Below are 19,080 nucleotides of genomic sequence, written 5' to 3' on the forward strand. Positions count from 1 at the left end.
AGCCACCAGGCCACTGCTTGCTGTACTGGGGTGGAGCCATTTCCCCTGCCTTATGGCTGTGTCCCTCCCAGGAGGCCTTTCTCCAGTGTACACCTCCACCCTCTAGTGGTCTTCTCTGCTGCCCCCTTCCATATTCCACTGGCCCACCTGTGCAGGGACAGCAGGAGCAGTCCCTAGGTGCTTCAATTAGAGACACTATTCCTCTAGTTCTATTTTCTGACCTGGGTTTTATAGACCTACACGTACAGGTACCTTTACCTTTGAAGCTGACAGCCTTGAGGTGTAAGGTAGGGGGCTCAGACACACCACACAGCTGCTCCTTTAGCTCCAAGGCTGCCCCTATACCAGACAATAGGTGCTGAAGGTGTGAGAGAAGGAGATCTGTGAGGGCTATCTCAGGATCTTGGTGAGCATCCGTAGTGGGGTGAAGAAGAAGGGCTTGGGAGGACATTGTCAACTGCCCTCCATCACATTTTTTCCCTGTAACACTGTGTAATAACACCACCTCCAATTCAAGAGTGCTATGAAAATACTGTTTGTGGATTGTAAATGGACATTATAAAGTAGAGCATTATTTGTATTAAATAAACTACCTAAAATGGTGACCAAGAATGAGGCATTACCTAAAATATTATTCATGGGCAAAGTCATGAGGTTGGGGGGTGGATGCTGAAAAAATACCCAGAGGCAAAGTTGTATCTGTACTTCTACAGAAAACAACCTGTCAAGGCAGGAGCAGCAGAGGCCATGGGTGAGAGGAGCCTCATAAGCAGGCTGGGAGGACAGGACTGTCCCCCATGTATTGGTCCAGCTTCTAGCCTCTCACTATAGGTCAGAAGGCCCCAGCTGGTGAGACATCAACCCGGAGGGGCAGCACCCCCAAGGGAATAACTCCGTGGCTGCTCCCACCCTGGACATCTTCAAGGGCACCCCACTCATCTATCTCAGAGTCCAGGGACTTCTTGGGCTTATCATGTCTTCTGAGGTCATCTCAGTCCTGTAAGCCCTGAATGCTGAGTGAGCCCTTTTCCCTTGTTTTCTCCATAATTTGGCTGAGTTCTTCTGGTAAAGAAAACTATGGAAAGGGAAGTAAACAACCTTCTAAAGAAGGCGGTCTGGTGTTTCTTGTTTTTGCTTCCTAGTGGTGTTGACACAAAAGTGATGCTGAGGAAGGAAATGATGAAGGTTTTCAATGAATGTGGAAGATGGTTCGAATTTTAGCTTTTCCATACAATGGGACTAAGGCCATCATCTATCTTGTGATGAGAGACAATATAATAAGCAAAGTGCTTTTGCTCCCCAAATGGTAACTATTGTCTGATGTCCTTTTTTCATTCTGTTTTTGCCACAGCTCCTATTATATCTCCACTGATTGCAGCTTCCAAACTGGTTCTCTGCTGTGTGCTCTTTATAGTCTCTGCTCCTGCCATCCATTTTCCAGTAAGCTGCAGGAGAAATCAGTACAAAACATAAAGATGCACGTCAGGCACCTGCACAAAATAGCTTCCAATTCTCAGAATAAAGTCTAAAACTTTAATGTAGCATCTTCCTAAAAATAGTCTTATGAGTTTGTCTGCATCAACTCATTCACTCACACATTTTACCGTTATGAGCACCTTCTATATGCCACATTCTAAGCTCAGTGCTTCACGGAGATCCTGTCACATAATCCTGAAAACAACACTGTCATTAATATCTCTGTGGTACAGGAGATGAAGGGGAGGCTTAGAGAGGCTGAGGAACTCACACTGAAACACAGCTAGTTGGTCATAGAGATCTGAATTCCCTCAGCCTCAACTATTCTCCAACTGCAGCTCTTTGTCCTAAGCAATAATGCTTCTACAGCAGCTGGGAAGGGCCAGGAGTGACAGCAGGATGGCTCCAGGACCTGAGGGAGGGATTAGTGTTTGGAAGAAGGTTGCTGGGGTGAGAAGAGTTTGGGACCTCCTGTTTCCCAGGCTGGTGGCATGGAGTGGCCACCTGGATTTGGAAAGAGATTTCTGGGTCTTGTGCTCCCAGGGGACCCTTTCACTCTCCCTTTCCTCCCTACCCCACCAGACCCACTTCCCTCCAAGCACAGAGCCTAGTGCCAAGTGGATGCTAAAAGACATTTGAGAGGCGATTATTGCTTCCGGTAGTCACATCCTCTCTCTAAGCAGGGGACTGGAGTGGTGGTCTAAGACCACTTCCTGTAGGGTGGTTTTCTGTCTTAGGGAAGTGGCTAGGGGTAAGGGGCCAGGCATGGGGTAAGTGCAGCTGTGACACTTGCTGTAGAAGCAGTTTCCTTTCACCTCGCCCAGATCAGCCCCTGTGAAAGGAAGGAACCTCACTCCCTTCACCAGGCTACCTGAGGCCTCCCTGCCTGCAAGCCTGCAGACAGCTTGAGCTGGAATCTCCTGTGCAGAGATTTGCTGACACACCTTTTCTGTATCTGCAGAGTTTGTTGAGTGCGCAGTAAGTGCCATGCCGGAAGTTCGGAGGCTCTTGCCAAACCCCAGGAAATAGATTTTGTTATTTCATATTCAACATAAGAAGAATTTGAAGCGTCAGAAAGCCTAAGTGACTTGGTCAGGGTCACACAGCCAGTCAGTAGCAGAGCCAGGACTTAACAGTTACCTCTCTTTAGGAGGAAAAGGCTGAGAATGCTGGAGTCAAACCCCGGGACCAGTGGGGTGGGTAATAGAGCCCGCATTTGGGAACCCTTGCCCCATCGCGTTGCCTTTCTCCCTTGATCCTCAGTCCCCGCCTCTTTTGGGGAGGCAGGGTCCCAACATCAAGCAGTTGCTTAACCAGGCATCTTTAATCCTGAGGTCCGCTCACTAGCGACCTCCGGAGGATCGGCCGGGTTTGGGGCGTAGTGTGGCCTGGGGCCCTCCGCGGTTTCCTACTGTTTGCATAACGGAGACATTCCGTTTCCCCCGCCCCTCCCCCGCGCTCCTCTTCCCCCGGTTCCCCCCACCCCTCATCCCCTGTACCCCGCTGCTCCCAGCAGACACTTCTTCCGGGACTCCCGCGCTAGGCACACAGCTCTCGGGCTCTCCTACCCTTGGCGAGCGGAGTCGGGAGACACCTGGGGGAGGGGAGTCCAGGGCAGGGCCGGGCCGGGAAGACGCCTGGGGCACTGCCCGGCGCTAACAAAGGGAGCGGTTGCCGGTCAGCAGGGGCGCGAAGCCGGTGCTGCAGCCGCAGCCCGGGCGGCGGAGAGCGCAGCGCGTAAGTCGGACGCGGCGGAGGGCGGTGGCCGGCCGGCCCCCGAGGAGAGGGATGCGTGGGGCGCGGGAGGGGAGTGCAGCCGAGCTGCAGGGCCTTCCGTGCGCCTGGAGCGCAGCGACCTGGAGTCCAGTGCCACCTCAGTCGCCTTCGTCGCGCCGGTTGGCCCCCTTTTGGCTGCCGGTGTCTGCGTATTTGTCCAGCCGAGCGGCCGCCCTGGCTTTTCGCTGGCTTTGCGAGCCTAGGGATCCACAACAAACCCACGTGCGCTCGGCCGGGAACCCCGCTTTCCCCACTGCACAGTCAGTGAAGGTGGGCGTTTTGCCTGCCCCGGGTTCCTTTAGATTCTGCCTGCTGGATTAGCTGGCAGGGAAACAGGCACGCGGCGGGGGTCGGGGTACAGGCATCATAACAAACGCACGTGCGCCCTGCCCTGGGAAGCCCGCGCTAGGCGGGCAGGAGGAGCCGCCCTGCGGAATCCGTCCTTTGTCCTCAGCCGCGGGCAGGGAGCGGCTGGGGGGCGTCACTAGCTGGAGAAGGACGACAGAGACGTTTAAAAGGTACCCCTTGGGCATCAGACAATTGCCAGACTTAAAAAAGGGAAACACCTAATAAGAAAGCAGCTTCAAAATGATTACCCCAGGCCGAAAGTCTGTCCTCGGCCGCGGTTCATTACTTGATATGACCAGGACTACCCTTAAGGAAGAGGTTTCTTAGATGCCGGGTTGATTTAAAGGTGTATGGCTCCCCATCAAAAAAAAAGATCGTGCCTAGCGCACCATTGTCCCTGCACTCTGGCGACTGCCTCTGTTGGGAGATCGCGAGCGCCTCCGCAGCCTGCAGAAAGAATAGTCCGATTGAAACAGCGCCCAGCGCGTTCTGGTTTTGCTTGTGCTTTGCCTTGTGGGTTCATGCATTTTACCACCCCCGGTGTAGTTGGCCCCTGTTAGCTTGTTACGGAGTTTTATAAGCAACGCCAGATGAGGCTTCTTGTTCTAGGTGAGGACGCTTTTATTTCCAGTTATATCAGAGTTTGAGAGAAATTCCAAGTCCAAAATGAGACGCCTCTTGTTTGTTTTGTTTTTTCTTTACTTATGTGTGCTCAGCTCAGCTCTGCAGATTATAGTTAAGCAGACCTGGTCAGGCAGCAGGGAGATGGTTGGGAGAATGAACTGGCCTTTAGGTGGTGGCGTTGGTACAGGAGTAAGCCCCTAAGGTTGTGGGACTGGGTGCTGTGCGCAGGAATGGAGGCACCGCTGCCTGAGTGTGCTGGGCAATCCCGCTGCGGCTTCACCTTGGCTATTATCGCTGGAGATTAATCTGTCCCTGGGGAGAACTGGAGCGCCGCCAGCCCTACACCAGTGTTATTGAGAGTTTAGACAGCATCTAGTGAATCCTCTTATTTTAAAGGCAGGAAACAGAAGCCTGGAGAGTTCAACCACTTGTCCAAGTTTAATATGAATGAAATCGGCAATAGAGAGAGGGGATCTGAGTGTGTGTTTCCAAACTCCCACACTGCACACGACCGTGCCTGCAACTAAGGGCAAAACCAGCATTCCGTGGTTGGTTAAAAAGGCAGTGGCCTTAGGCAGAATAGAGTTAAACAGAGAAAGTAATTCATGTTGAAAGCTGCCCCCTTTCATTGTCCTTTTGAAGAGTTTTTTATTCATTTGAGAAGAGACAGATTTAGTAATTCCTTACTCTTCTTCTAGCCTTTCAGAAGTTTATTTTTCCCTATCTACCCCTTCCCGTCAGAAGGAATAGGGCCAGCTGTGGGGACTTAGGTGTTTTGCCTCTTATTTCCATGACAGAAGGACTTTGTTTGGGCATAAGCATAGGCTGTTGACATGTTCTCCTGGGAAGAAAGTATCTCTTAACGGGCTGCTCTTAAGCCACTTGTAGGAAAACAAAGCATTGTTTTCATTGATTTTATTTAATTAAATTTTTTTTTATCAAGAGTTCCATGGAAGTGCCTATTTTGTATTTGGCGGAGGCAAAGTTGGGAAACCAGAAAAAAGCTTCAGGTCCTGGTTTCCCCAAAGCTAATGTGCTGTTTTGTCCTGTCCCTGTTATCTCCTAGCTACACTTGTTTCTTTTCTTAGGGATCCTAGGGTGTCTCCTTATCGTGGTAATTCCACTTGGCACTTGAGTATAGTTTTCTCATCAGGTTGCTTGCACGGTAAGGAACTTAAGAAATCATCTGGTCATGCCCTTTTATTTTCCAGAGAGGAGAAATTACTTGCCAAAGGACACGTATTAAGGTGTCAGCTTTAAGTGCCTCTTTCTGCATGAAAGAGAAACTGTTCCATCAAATGAGTTGTTGTTTGTACTCCAGGGTAAAGTCAGTTATGATGGTTGTTATAACAACACCCTTTAAGGCAGAGAATGAATTCCTTATGGATTTATGTAAGTGTTGATTATTAAGCAAAGCCATGGATCCCAGTGATAGATAAGTTCTGGCTGGAAGACCCTACCTAGTCACAAAGAGGCGTATTAGAGTTATCATTGGGCATCAGTTTTCTTTAGTGTTTACTAATGGTTTACTTGACTGTAGCCCTGGCCTCCCCACATATTCCTCTGTCTTTTGCTTGCTTCTCCAGTAGGGAGCTGCTTTGAGTATAATCATAAAGCAAAAGGCAGCAAGAAGTTAGAAGGGAGAGACCCCATTTAGCTCTTTGTGCTACATAACTTCTTGGGCTCCAATGACAATCCCTCCTTTCCAGTATATGCACAGGCTGTTCTAGTGGAGCAGAAGATGCTCAGGCCTTAGAGCTAGAGGAGCAGTTTTGGGTCATCCACCTTCTCTCTTGTGTTCCGTGAAAACCAGCTGGCTGTGTCCACATTGTGCAAAGTGGGGAGAAGGAATTGTACATATCTGGAGTTGTGGGCATTAAGTCACATGAGACAATGCTTAGGACTCTTCAGACCTCTTGGGAGGCTTGGGTGCTTCCCAGCTTTTTAAGTGGTAGAGAAAATAGGTGGGAGAGTAACCCCACAGGCTAAGCCCTGTGCTCTGACCGGCAGACCCTACCTAGTCACAAAGAGGTGTGAATGTCTGCCAAATTGTAAAAGGGGCCTTTGCATAGTTGTGAAGTGTGTGTGACTCTAAGGTAAATAAACCTAGTAAAAAACAAATAAAAAACAAAACCAGAACTTTCATGCCCAAGTGCAATCTCAAGTCATTCCATTCATTCATTCCATGTTTACTGACAAGCAGGTGGCTGGAGGGCCTGTGCTCACTGGTCTGGAGTTACAAAGAACCAGACCTATTCTTTGCCCCACCACCCTTGCTCAGAACACATTTGGATCTCTCTTAGAAAATGCCTTCAGAAGCCCACAGAAAGCAAATCTACTTTATCTTAACACTGACCTCCTTGGGGAGGTTCTCTTTTTTTCATGAGTCAAACCAAGATGGTAAATGAGAGCTTGGAAGAAGAAAGACTTCAAAAAGAATGTGGCTCTCTACAAATGTGAGGATGTGGTTGCATTAAAAAATGACAGGAATAATTCATTAGGAAAGTTCACAATAATCTTCTGGAACATTAGAGTACTGAGCATTTGCTCAGACCTGGTACTGGTGATTTGTTCAATAAAAACTCAGTTGGGGAAAAATACATTTTTCTTACTAATCTGCATATATACTGAAACTACATGATGGCCTTCTGACTCCAGATAGATGTACCTTTTATAGGCTTATCTGTAACTGTAACATAGGGAGCAATGCAGTTTCACCACATTAAAATACTGGGGTGATTTTTCTAAGTCATTACTAGAAGAGTCAGGTTAGCCTTCAGAATCAATTTGACTATTTAAATTTTATTTTATCATTCTGACTACAAAAATAAAGCATGCCTATTGAGGACAGTTTTGAAAGTACAAAAAAAGTACACAAAAATAGAACAAAATTCCATTATTCAAAGGCAACCACTGTTAGTATTTGGCAATTTTCCCTCTGGTCTTTTTTATTTTATTTTAATAGATTTGTTTTCTCTCAGTGGTTGAGAACATACAGTATGTGAAGTTATCTCTTGCCTTTCTTGTGTAATATTCTCATATATACATGTCATAGTTTACGTCTGCCTTAAAGCCGTGTCTTTTCACTCATCACCCATATCAGCTGCTCAGCATCTCCAAGGTCACCGGGTCCCATGAGATCTGATCACTGCAGTGGTCGTTTCAGCGAGGGCCTGTAGAAGAAGGAGCCTTCAGCGTCTTCCCCTGTCCCCACCCTGCCTCAAGCATTCAAACACCAGCCATTTTGGTTTATGTTGTTTTTTAATTTAGAAGAAGTCTAAAGTTTAAGGTGGAAGGGTATGGTCCTGCATGTGGCCTTGGGTTCTAGTCCTGCCCCTGTGATCTCCAACAATTGTAACAGATTCCATATATAAGCAACTCCACCGGCATTTATTAATTCAGTCCTCACATATTCAAGTGCTTCCTCTAAACCAATGACGCATAAGAAGAGCTAAGCTTTTAAAATACTCACAGTCCAGTGGGGAGGAGGCAGGGGTAATGAGACTAGTGAGGATGCTGTGGGTCCACAGAGGAGGGGCAGCCACCCAAACCTGGAGCAGTGGGGAAGGAGTCCTGGATGACAGCCACTGTGGGAGAGTCAAATCACTTCTTTCCCTATTGTAAGCGATGCTGTGATAAACATATTTGTGAATGAATCTCTGTCTATATTACAGATAATTTCCATAGGACAGAATCCTAAGTACTGGGTCACACTTTAATGGGTATGATCATTTAAAAAACTTTGTAGATTTAGCCCCAATTACATATAAAGCTTAGAGTACCTAAGTATTATGTATTGTGGAAACAGTAGAAATTAAGAGCACAAGTAATTCAGGATTTGATTTTTTTAAATTGAATTATAGTTGACTTACAACATTAGTTTTAGGTGTACAACATAATGATTCAATATTTGTACATATTGTGAGATGATCACCACGCTAAGTCTAGTTAGTATCAGTTGCCATACATAGTTACATAATTTTTTGTTCTTGTGGTGGAGGATTAGAATTCTTTCTAACCATTTATCACTGGTGTAGACTTGGACCAGTTACTTACGCTCACTGAGCTTCAATTTCTTTCTCTGTAAAATGGGCATAACAGCACTTACTTCACTGGATAATTGTAAGGATTAAGTGAAATCAGAGGTACCAGTACCGTGCCTGGTATACAGGAAGTATTATTGCTATTGTTGTTATAATTGGTATTTTCACAAACTGCAGTAAACTTTTGGTCCTAATGTCTTCTCTTACGGTGACAGCAGGTCACTGCGGAGCTTTCTGTGCTGAGGGAAACAAAGTTAATTGAAATGGAACCCCCTACCATGTGACAAATTGAAAGGGAAATGATCACTTGAATGATGCATTATAAAAAAGTCTTATTATGGCAGATGTCACATATACAAAAGTAGAAAGAATGGTGTAGTGAACCCCCATATACAATCACTTATCTTCAACAATTACCAAATCTCATGGCCAATCTATAACCCGTAGTCCATCCCAGATTACTCAGCACATCCCAGACGATGCATGATGCATATTTGAGGCATAGAGTCATGCTGCTCTAGGAGCCTTTCTCTGCTGTCACTCTTACGGGACTGTGTGTATGTAAAGAGAACAGAGGTTGAGAGAAAGAGAGAGAGAGAGAGCCAACCCAAGAACTCAGTTTTACTGCTCAAGTGAGGAGTTATTTAGAGTCAGGAGACCTGATTTTGCATAAGGACCCCACCCTTTACCAGTTGTATGCTTTTGGCAAGTGACTTCTGAATTTCTTTGGGTGCGCTTTTAATAATCTGGTAAGTATCAAATGAGGGAATCCATGTGACAGTCCAAGCAGCTCAGTGTTAATTGGCCCTGAATCAGCTTTGAACCCAGCCTTTTACCCTCCCTGAGAGGCTGAGTCTCCATATGGAATTAAGGTCACTGCACCAGGATGCACTCAGAGAGTGTTGTGGCCAGTCTCTCATTCCAAAGATGTGGCCATGGCTCAGATGAACAACTAGCACACAGAGCACCTCATGCTTGTGAATCTCTCTCCCATGCCCTGTCACATAACCTTTCCCCTCTGATTTATAGATGAGGGCTAGGAAGCCCAGGGAAGGTTAGGCCCTACCTGCCATGTCCAAGTAACAGACTATTTCTGAACCCCTTTCCTCCATTGGAAGAGACATCTCTCCATTCCCCCTCTAATTTTGATGGATTTTGGTCTCTCCTAACTGGCTGTTGAAGCCAAGTCAGAATTTTTGACTTAACTAAAAAAAGAAAATTGATTTAATTTAGTAACTAAATCCAAGCCCTCTTTTTGATCCACTGGGACTCCGATTATGAACTCCCTTATTTATCGTGACTTGGGTCTCAGTTGCTGCGAGCTGGCTGTGTGGCCATGGGCAAGATGCACGCCACCTGGGGCCTGCCACTCAGGGACTCAACCCTCAGTTCTGCAGGCCCCTTCCAGCTCTGAGATCATCAAATGGCAAAGGGGCAAAGGTACACATAAGGTCAGGAGGTGTCTTCACATGATCATATATGAAATCTGCTTTCCTTTAGAGTATTCAAACACAGTGAGAAATGAACCCCATCGTCTTCTGCCATTGCTCACAATCCCACTTCTCTAGTAAGTGACTACTGTTTGTGGTTTGTTGTGAGTCCTTCAGCCCCTCTTGTTTGCATTTATGTATGTACTTATGGTTACATGCAGAAATATTTTATAAGCTCAGTAATGGATTACAATTCTAACTGCCACTTTACAAACTTGCCTTTTCACTTTACTGTGTTACTGGAGGTCTTACCACATCAGTGTATACATACTACTTTTTCACAGCTGTATGATATTCTATATTAAGGATGTATTTACTTAACCAGTCCTCTGTTGATGGACATTCATCTATTTCCATAAAAAATATATTTTAAGGGTATTTAAACCTTGGACATATGGAACAATGGTTGTAAACATCAGTGCTTTAATGAAGCCAGTCTTTCAAGCTCTGGAAAAGGTGGTAAGAGAATGCTTACAGAGACACTGAGGACCACACCCTGGAAAGCTGGAATGAAGGGCTTCCCGGAAGAAGCTGGCTGGCTGGAAGGCTGTTTCTGGAGATAGCCTTCAGGGCTGGGTGCCCTAGGCTACAAGTGTAAGAAATTGACCTTGTCCTTTTCCTTCCAATGTCCCTGGCATTTCCAAGTTTGTTTCTATTCCCAGGGTCAGTGAAGACCTAGTGGGAGGACTAGAACTTGAAAGATAAGGAGGGAGGAGAGAGAAGCAAAGAAGAGAGTATTTGATCTCAGGCTCTGGAGGTGGGAACGCACTAGTTCTGTGCTGTTCTGTCTGGATAGTCAGACCCATATGGAGTGTTTTGTTTCCTTGGGTCCAAGAGAGATCACTATAAAATGAAACACAGCCAGAAAGGGGCTCCTTGGAACACATAGGATTAGGGCACTGTATTGGAGGTGGAATAAATGTGAAACTGGGGTTTCCCAACATGTAGGAGATAGGCAACTTATTCATGCAGAAGAAGAATTAGAGTCACACTGAGTGGCTGCTGTGGAGGGGAGAACCAAGACAGGGTTGGAAAAAGTTGCAAGATGGCAGATAAGGAAGAACTCACTCAGCAGACCTACCCAACTGTGGAACAGCCTTTGTCACAAGGCTGCAAACTCCCTGCCATGGGAATATTCAAGCGGAAGTTGCAAGTGAACTTGTTTGCCGTCAGAGGATTCCTGCTTTGCAGAGGGGTTGACCTAACTCCCTGCTAAGGACCTGTCCAACTTGGAGAGTCTATGACTGTGGGGCAAGGAACAGGAAGATGTAAAATAGAACTGAAGAAGTGGGACAAATTATGGACATTGTAACTGGAGCAGTTTTCACCTGCTCTGAAAAGGTGGAATAAAATGGAAGCCTTCAAAATAGGCTTAAATGTTTCCCCTGAATCTTGGCAACCCTCCTGTTCTGTCTGTGGCTTCAGCTCTGCTTGACTTTATATTCATAAATTATTTCCACAGGAATAAATATATCACATACACTTTAGATGACCAGGAAATCTGGCAACCAGAAAAGAACTATGTGTCCCAGGAGGACGACTGTAAAATATTTTCATTACAGTCTTTCTAAATTTGCATCCATATCCTTGTTTCCCTAGCACAGTGCTGAGACTTCACTCAACTTTAATTTTAGGAACATTCTACCCTTTGTGTGACCTCTTGAAGGCGCTCAGAGCTGGAAGTGACAGCACCCACCATGTTTAAGGCTTGTCCATTTCTTTCATGCAGATGAGGAAAAGCGTCTTGGACTTAAGTCTTAGCTGAGTCTTGGTGAGGGAAACATGGTAAGTTTACCTTCTTCTGGGCTTTTGCTGCCTTCCTGGTCCTGATGATGTTCTCTTATCCAGTCCTCACAGCAACATTTTATATCTTGCTATCATTTAACTCCACTTTGCAAATGAGAAAACTGAGCTTTAGAGAGGGGTAGAGACTCACTCAAAGATTCACTGTTGCTAATAGTGAAGCTGGCACTGGGTATTGCTCTTCCCTTACATCATGCTACAGGTTTTTTCCAGTGCTAAAAATTCCTAGTCCTTTGGGTCTGAGAAATGCTTTGTCCTTGCATTTCACTGGGGACTTGGCCGAATTTCCTTACAGGGCCTGATGGAAGCTTTCTACCATTCCCCAAAGAACATATGAATGAAAGAACTCCTGGGGCAGTCACGTGTGAATGAGTATCCTGATGTTTGGATCCAGTGTACGGTTGTTCATTCCCCTTTTTGGTAAAAGTTGTTCGCATCAAGCCTCATTTGCCCTATTTTTTGCTTACTTTTCAAAGTTATGATATCCACCTGTACCCAATTTTTTGGTTGTGACTAAGAATTAACACTGGTCATAAGCATAGCCAGATGAGTTGGTACCATTGCCCAGCTACCTTAAATGCCTTTAGCTTGTAAGTGGAACTCAATGGTGGCATTATTAATGGCTTATTGTGCAGCTGTGTTTCTAGGTTCTTAAACAATTTCTTCTCTTTTAAAGCCTATTCAACATTGATTTGTTCATCAAATATTTTTTGAGTGCCTATTATGTGCCAGGCACTGTGCTAGGCATTGGGAATATCTACATGAGGCACACACATTGTAGATATGCACACACATATTTAGTATAACTAATGGAACTTGGAAATTAGGGGTAGACAGACTTCCTTGTCACCTTCTTCCTCTTTTCCCAGAGTTCTTGTTCTGTTTATTCATTCAACAAACACTGAGTGCTTGCTGTAGACCATGCACAACACTCATTTTTTTTTTTGAGAGGGCATCTCTCATATTTATTGATCAAATGGTTGTTAACAACAATAAAATTCTGTATAGGGGACTCAATGCACAATCATTAATCAACCCCAAGCCTAATTCTCAACAGTCTCCAATCTTCTGAAGCATAATGAACAAGTTCTTACATGGTGAACAAATTCTTACATAGTGAATAAGTTCTTACATGGTGAACAGTGCAAGGGCAGTCATCACAGAAACTTTCGGTTTTGATCACGCATTATGAACTATAAACAATCAGGTCAAATATGAATATTCGTTTGATTTTTATACTTGATTTATATGTGAATCCCACATTTCTCCCTTATTATTATTATTGTTATTATTATTATTATTTTTTTAAATAAAATGCTGAAGTGGTAGGCAGATGCAAGATAAAGGTAGAAAACATAGTGTAGTGCTGTGAGAGGGCAAATGTAGATGATCAGGTGTGTGCCTATAGACTAAGTATTAATCCAAGCTAGACAAGGGCAACAAAACATCCACGGATGCAGAAGATTTCTCTCAAAACGGGGGGTGAGGTTCTAAGTCTCACCTCTGTTGATCCCCAATTTCTCACCTGATGGCCCCCCCTGCGACTGTGCCTGTCTTAGGTTGTTCCTCCCTTGAGGAATCTTACCCGTCTCTGGCTAACCAGTCATCTTCCGGGGCCATACAGGGAAATGTAAAGCACAACACTCATTTTTAAAACATAGACCTAAGTATTCCCACAGTTTTGTTTCTTTGAGAGCTTAGTTGGGAGGCCATGCACATATTAATTATAATACAGTGTGATAAGTATTATGGTTTGGGTGTGTACCGAGGTTGGGAAGAAGGCACAGTGAATTTGGGAAAGCTTTCTGGAGAGGATACTGAAGTTGGGTCTTAGAGGAAGGCAGCTGTTGGCCTTGGGGAAAAGGCACTTGGAGGAGGAGGGTCTGCCGCCACAAGGGTGTGGGGTGGGCAGGCTTGTTGCCTGTGCAGTGGGCGCTAGCAGCTGATGCTCCCAGAGAGGAGCACAGAGGGACACAGAGAGTGGTGGGCAGTGGGGCTGGAGCAGGGCATGCATTATCTGATATAATTGTCCTATCTCCCTGCGTGGCATGTGCTGCTGTCATCTCATTCACTAGATGAGTAAACAAAGCTGAAGGAGGTTTGGTGACTGTTCAAAGTCAGACAGTGAGTGAGCTGAGGGACTTAGACTTGAATGTAGGCCTGCTCAGCTCCCACAGCAGTGCCTGCAGGGACTGGTGGGGAAGGTCTGCCTTGCTGGCTGAGGTACTTCTTCCCTTTCTGTTAATCTTTCAAGGGTAATACCCTTGCTGAATTCTCTTCCTTCCACCTGCTCTGTGGTGTTTTCCAACTTGTAGTCAAACTGGGACAGTGGGTCTGGTGTTGAAGGCCTCTTCTGAGTCTTGGCTCTAGTTTTTGCTCTTGCTGTCATTCAGAAAATCAGTAGGCCAGAAATCCTCACGGATTCTGGACATACCTTGGTGTGCCCAGCCACATGTGACAAGGGAGAAAGAGAAGATTTATCCCTTTTTTCAAAAGCTCCAAGTTCACATAGTAGCCCAGTGAGTCCTTTAGGTCAGAGAGGCCCTTTGGGAACTGGGGAAAGAGCAATCAGTGTGGGCTGGAAGAGTCTGGAGCAGGTGGGCCTTGAGCTGTCCCTTTAAGGATGAGTAGGATTGAGAAAATGCAAGGCATGATATGTGAGTGAAATTATTCTCTCACCCATTGATCAGTGGGATGCCTTTGGTCTGTTCTCCCCCTCCAAGATAAATTCTGCTTTGGAGTTGGTTCTGAGCTTGGAGAGGCAGTAAGAGTACTCATTCAGTCATTCAAAATATAGCTTATTGACAACTGATCAATCGAGAGCTCAAAGACAAGATGATGAAACTACAGAATGAAATAAAAAGGGCAATTACAGAGCAAAGAAAACACTGAGGACGCAAACAGCATCATTAGAGAAGAACTTAATAAAGAACAAAGTAGAATCCACTGAAAACTAAATTACTAACAGAGGGAATGCTTGAGGAAAATCACAGTATATGCTGAGAAGAAGAGAAAGAAATTAATCAGGGAAAATCAGAGATCTAAAGGTCGTACAGAGATGACCCCTCAGAATGGTCGTAGAGGTATCTGCAAGGACACACATGGCTCCTGCTCATGTTCACCCACCAAAGCATAGTCACATGGACACACCTGGCTGCAAAGGAGGCTGGGAAAACGTCTCTGGCAGGGTGCCCTCTTATAACTCAGGTTTGGGGAAGGCCTTCTATTGCTGAAAGGAAGATGAGGATGATGGATATCATGAGCAATTCATCTCTGTCCTAAGAAAAAAGTCATGTTGGCCTTGGACTTGATCTGCAGCAGAAGAAAGACTTGAGAACGTGGAGAAGAAATATTTAGAGTTCTGAGGGAAAGGCAGTGTGACTGAAGACTTTGACACTCAATTAAATCACTTTGCAAGCATAAGGTAGGTAGCCATTCTCACATCTGCAAGAACTCAGGGAATGGAGCACACATGAGGCCTTCTTGGGAAAACCTGCTTTATGATGAAAAAGATTAATCAAAAGCACACTTAGGAAGGCGTGGTTAAAGGTCACTTGGTGAGTCCTTAATCCATGCAAATAGAGAAAAGCTAAGCAAGGCTGGGCAGTGAGGCTAAGGGATAGAATGTGACAAAATAAAAGGAAAGTAATGGAAATGGGGAGTCGGGGGAGGGAGTGGGAGGGATTCTCCATCTTGTGCTGCCCCAATAGAGTGCTAAAGGCATCTCCAGCTTTTCAGTGAACTTAAACTTGGAGGGATCTTTAAGGAAATGTTTTCTATTTTGGTGGAAAAGCATTTATTAGAAGTTCAGCTTTCCCTTTATTTTACTTTTGGTAGCATTAAAATAAAATTTAAAAATAAAAAATAGCCATTTGATTAAGCAATTCTGCCTGTCCTTCTTTCTTGTATCCTTCCATCCTCCATACATCTATCCATATGTAAATAGAGAGACATGCGAAGAATGATATTAATCTTTTTTTTATTATTCCGAATCGAGAGATCTTGGGTGACTTTTAGCTATGTATAATTTTGTGTGTTGATTGATGTTTTTAAAAATAATGAGCTGGTCTTATGTGAATAAAACCACTAAGGATATTATAAAAGGCATTGTTAAATACTAATGCCCAGGGTGGGGAGAGCAGGGTGGGAGATGCAAATAGATGAACTTTTCATGGGGAAGTTGGCAAGTCAGTTATGTGAACACCAAACTCTAGGCAGAACAAGACACTTCATAAATCAGATGATGGATTGGGTATTGGGGCCCGGAGGACAATGGGGAAGTTCTCACAAAGGAGATCAAGTTTGATGGAGGAGTGTAAGTATGTGGTGCTTCTGGGTAGTCATGAACAACTGATGGTGGTTGGAGAATGGAGGAAACTAGCTACTGTTCATTCAGCACCCACAGCATGCCCGGTAGGGCACATGGATATCTCTAGGCTGACCAACAGCTGTGTAGGATGGGTGTAATTATCCCCATGTACAGATGAGGAAGCTGAAGCTGACACATAGAGATTTCTCTGCCCAGAGTCACAGAGCAGGAGACTATGGCTGAATTTCCTGAGCTGCCTGCACTCCAAGCCTGGGTTTTTTCTCCTGGGCTCTCATTTGTGGGAAGCAGAAGACCTGAATTAGCTACTTTTGTGAACCATAAAGTTATAAAAATACAATAACAATAAAAAAAACTTTATAGGTAAATACTTCATAGATAAATACATCTTATATATTTACATACATATAGACTTATGAAATGTAAATATATTATACATTTAAATTGTATAGGTAAATTTTTAGGCAAATATAAAAGCCTAAATTGTCGTCCAGACTCTGTCATCTGGCATCTGGCAGCTATGTATTCCCCAACTTACTTATTCTGAACCCTAATTTTCTTAATCCTTTAAAAGGGGATGATAATTGTGGAGCCGCCTACTTTCAGTTTTGTTTTGATGCTCAAATTGGATCTTAGATGTGAAAAGATGTGAACATCTGAAAGGGCCCCACAGAAGGGTTTGCTATTGCTGACACACCACTGTCTGTGTGAGAACTCAGACATCTGTCCGAGCACCCACAGGTGTCTGTGAAAACTCCCACACTTGTGGACACGGTCCCTGCAGGCTTGCAGCAAACAACTTGGTCAACAGGTAAGAAGCTGTGCTCTCCTGACTCAGATAACCAGCTGGGAGCTAGTGTGGGAGGAGGTGGAGCAGGAGGCAGGGTGAGAGAGTGCTCCCACCTGCCTTCCTGGTTGCTGGGAAAGTCTGAGCCAGAGCTGAGCTGGGATGGCTGTCAACACAGAGCCGAGGTGGGCGTTGCGGACCTGCCAGGCTGCAGGAAGGAAGGCAGGGCCGCTGGTGAGCAGGCCTCTGCCCCGTCTGTCTGGTAGAGGCTTGTGGTCTGGAGAAGGGACAGGAGTGGCAGTGTCGTCAGGGAACTCTGGCACAGTCTTTACTCTCCAGGAGTACTGATGAGGACAAGGGAAGGCCCGGGCCTTGGAGAAATTGGGCACTGAGACAGCAATAGGTTGGGCCGGAGGCCAGACCTCAGCCCTGAACTAGTGTGCCCCGAGGTGACTCACATGTGCTTCAGGAAGGATTGGGATTGTTCTAGGGTCTGGGAGGCGGCCTGGCCTGCCCCTAGGGGTCTAAAACTCTGTTGTGTGTGGTGGTGATGGGGTGGTTTTAGAGAACCAAGCTACTCCTTGCTGCTGAAGAGATCCATTCCTTTCTCATCTGACTGGTCTGTGCTATGCTTAAACACACCTTTTAGCTCAGCCTCAGCTTAGGATGAGCCCCTCAAGTTCAATGCATCCAAAGGAACGAGGAAATCTTTTATCTCTTACCCTGTATCTGGTGTTATATGGAGTTAACTATGTTAGACAATGGCTTCCTGGGCCCATTGCAGCACCCAGCCTTTAGGAGAAAGAGTGAGCTCCCCTCCCCTGCAGCTCGCTGTCTGCACACTGAGACCAGGGTGCTCAGCCACCAGTGAGCATGAGCAGGTGCTTTCTAGCTAAGGTCAAGGTGTGAGAGCACAGTGGAGGCTGCAGGAGCCCATGGTGTGGAACACCCTGGGCTCTGCCGGGCCCTCCTGCACCACTGGACAGTTCTTTTCTACCTGTCACTTCTGGCCTTGGGAGTGAGAAGCAAATGGCAAGATGAAATAGGGAATGTTCTCCAGCTGACTGATGGAGCTGAGCCCAGGTGGGTCAGGTCTGGGACCTTGCTTTTATCCTTTTGAGAACAAGGTCAGAGCAGTTTGTCCCAGGTAAGAGAGGGAGAAAGGCAGGGAGGGAGCTCTGACAGAAGCAGTTAGGCTGAGTCATCATTTATCTGAGCCGACTGCAGGGACTGCCTTTGTCAATTGTATGCTGTTGGCCCAGTGCCTGAGCTGGGGGTGGTTAATGACAGTGTTAGGAGTAAGTCACCAGAAGATGCTTTCTGCTGGAGGGCTTGTGACTGTTCCTTTTTTGGTCCACACAATGAACATCTTATTCTGCTCTGTAAATTTGGAGGAGAGGACATACCAGGTAGGGAGGAGATGAGTGAGAGGTGCCTCCCAGGGAAATGCTTCTGCACTTGGAGAGTTCTTCCTTGTCTCCCAGACAGTCCAGGCGACTCCCACTGGAGGGCTGGGACGCCAGGCACTGGCTTCTCCATTGCCATCTGGAGGGTCACCTTTCTCAGAAAGCCCTCATCATAATGGAAAAAAGATCAACCTGTTTTGCAGCCAGATAGACTTGGTTTTAATTTCAGATGTGACACTTCTCAGCTGTGTGAACATGGGAACTTAGCATCTCTGGCCCTCAGTTTCCCTTCTGTCATCTGTTAATCATTCCTGTCTCTTAGCATTGATGTCTACATGAGGTAACTTTAACCTAGTTTTGGCATGTGATTAGTGACTAAAACGTGGTTGACATTTTTAATGTCACAGCACTTAGTATTGGGTATTCTCGGCTCTTGGCCACCTAATGGGTAATGGGCCAGACACTTTGCCAGGCATTGTGGATATGAAGATACAGGATATCCAGCTTCCCCTGGCAGAGCCTCCATGTGGGAGGAGAGATGGGCAGGTGTGACCGGGGCACAGAATGGGAGCTGCACAAGAGGCAGGGGCATGGTGGGGTCAGGGAAGAGGTGAGACCCCTGCAGGAGGAGTTTGCCAGGCAGTTAGCCTGCTGGGGAGTGGGGAAAACAGCAGCACCAGATAGAAGGAGGTTCACAACTGGGATTTGGTGTTAGACCCACCCATAATGGGGGGCAGGAGCTGAAAGTAGGGGCTCCCCAGGGGGCAAACCCACACCGTTTGGCTCAGGACAGTCTGCAGTCTTTTTCTAGCCGTTGGGTGGACATGGACAGGGCCCCAGCCAGCCTTGTTTGGGGAGGGTGTTGAGGTGACACTTTATCAACACAGAGATCCCTGCAAGCTCAGGGCTAGGATCAAGGGAGACCTTCTCACAGGGAGTAGAACAGATTACCAGACAGCAGTTGCAAATGTAGAACCCCTCAAATGCAGGCTCCAGTGGT

General features: G+C 46.0%; 1 protein-coding gene across 2 annotated transcripts in view; it reads left to right on the forward strand.

The window, feature by feature from the left end:
* The first annotated feature begins 2,959 nt into the window (after positions 1 to 2,959).
* ST6GAL1 (ST6 beta-galactoside alpha-2,6-sialyltransferase 1) overlaps positions 2,960 to 19,080 on the forward strand; it is a 113,947-nt gene continuing 97,826 nt past the window's right edge. Inside the window, exon 1 of one of the 2 annotated variants that reach the window (XM_057500985.1) lies at positions 2,960 to 3,213. The gene's annotated coding sequence lies outside the window, so the exon portion shown is untranslated. The remainder of the gene's footprint in view (positions 3,214 to 19,080) is intronic. The other variant, XM_057500983.1, reaches the window with a different exon arrangement.

This window comes from Manis pentadactyla, chromosome 1 (assembly GCF_030020395.1).
Source record: "Manis pentadactyla isolate mManPen7 chromosome 1, mManPen7.hap1, whole genome shotgun sequence".
NCBI lineage: Eukaryota > Metazoa > Chordata > Mammalia > Pholidota > Manidae > Manis > Manis pentadactyla.